Here is a 1,845-nt window from a genome sequence, read left to right on the forward strand (position 1 = left end):
AACATTCCATTGTATATATGTACCACATTTTTTAATCCAGTCCTCTTTTGATGGACAACATGGTTGGTTCCATGATCTTGCTATTGTGAACAATGCTGCAATAAACATATGTGTGCAGGTATCTTTTTTATAGAGTGATTTGAGTTCTTCAGGGTATATTCCTGGTAGGGGGATTGGGGAGTCATATGGAAGGTCGATTTTTAGAGCTTTTAGGAATCGCCACACTGATTTCCACAGAGGCTGTACTACTTTACACTCCCACCGACAGTGTAGAAGTGCTCCCTTTTCTCCACATCCTCTCCAGTTTCTATTATTTTTTGAGTTATTGATAATGGTCATTCTGACTGGAGTTAGATGGTATCTCAGTGTAGTTTTAATTTGCATCTCCTTGATGACTAGTGAGGTTGAACATTTCTTCATGTATCTGTTGGCCGCTCGTATGTCTTTTTTTGAAGTGTCTGTTCATATCTTTTGCCCACTTTGTAATGGGGTTGTTTATTTTTTTCTTTTCAGCACGTTTGAGTTCTTTGTAGATCCTTAATGTTAGGCCTTTGTCAGACATGGAGTTGGCATATACTTTTTCCCAGTCTGTGGACTGACTCCCTACTCTCTTTTTTTTTTTGAGTTGGAGTCTCACTCTGTTGCCCAGACTGGAGTGCAGTGGCCACTCCCGGCCACCGCAGCCTCGACCTGCTGGGCTCAGGTGATCCTTCCGCCTCAGCCTTCCGAGTAGCTGGAATTACAGGCATGCACTACCACGCCCAGCTGATTTTTTGATTTATTGTAGAGATGAGGTCTCGCTGCCCAGGTGGGTCTCGAACCTGCGGGCTCAGGCATTCCACTCACCTCAGCCTCCCAAAGGCGCGGGATTACAGGATGAGCCACTGAGCCCGGCTTCCCTACTCTCTTAATGGTTTCTTTGGCTTTGCAGAAATTTGTCAGCTTAATTAGGTCCCACTTGTCTATCTTATCTCTTATGGCCTGTGCACTTCAGGTTTGCTCAGGAATTGGATGCCAATTCCAACTTCCATAAGGGTGTGTCCTGCATTTTCTTTCTTTCTTTCTTTCTTTTTTTTTTGAGTTGGAGTCTCACTCAGTCACCCAGACAGGAGTGCAGTGGCTGCTCCCGGCCACGGCACCCTCAACCTGCTGGGCTCTGGCAATCCTTCCACCACAGCCTTCCAAGTAGCTGGAACTACAGGCGTGCGCTACCACACCTGGCTAATTTTTTGATTTATTGTTGAGATGAGATCTCACCAAGTTGCCCAGGTGGGTCTCAAACCCGCCGGCCCAGGCAATCCACTCACCTCAGCCTCCCAAGCTGGGAGCCACAGGGGGATTACAGGCTGAGCCACTGAGTCCAGCTTGCATTTTCTAAAGTTCTTATGGTTTGAGGTTTTCCATTTAGGTCTCTGATCCATTTAGAGTTAATTTTTGTGTATGAGGATAGATAGGGGTCCTGTTTGAATCTTCTGCATGTGGTCAACCAGTTATCCCAGCACCATTTACTGAATAGGTTCTCCTCTCCCCAGTGATGGGAGGTAGAGGCTTTGTCGAAGATGAGTTGGTTAAGAAATTGAGGCTTTTCTTCTGGAATCTCAATTCTATTCCGTTGCTCTATATGCCTGTTCTTGTACCAGTACCAGCCTGTTTTGATTGTTGTAACTTTATAGTAAAGTTTAAAGTCTGGTAGTGTGATATCTCCAGCTTTGTTTTTTTTTTTTTTGCTGAGGATTGTTCTGGCTATTCTTGGTCGTTTGTGTTTCCATATGAGTTCCTGTATTGTTTTTTCTAGATCTGAGAAGAATGTTGCTGGTAATTTGATGGGTATTGCGTTAAATCTGC

This window comes from Carlito syrichta, unplaced genomic scaffold (genome assembly GCF_000164805.1).
Source record: "Carlito syrichta isolate Samal-C Ts95f unplaced genomic scaffold, Tarsius_syrichta-2.0.1 Scaffold142847, whole genome shotgun sequence".
Classification (NCBI taxonomy): domain Eukaryota; kingdom Metazoa; phylum Chordata; class Mammalia; order Primates; family Tarsiidae; genus Carlito; species Carlito syrichta.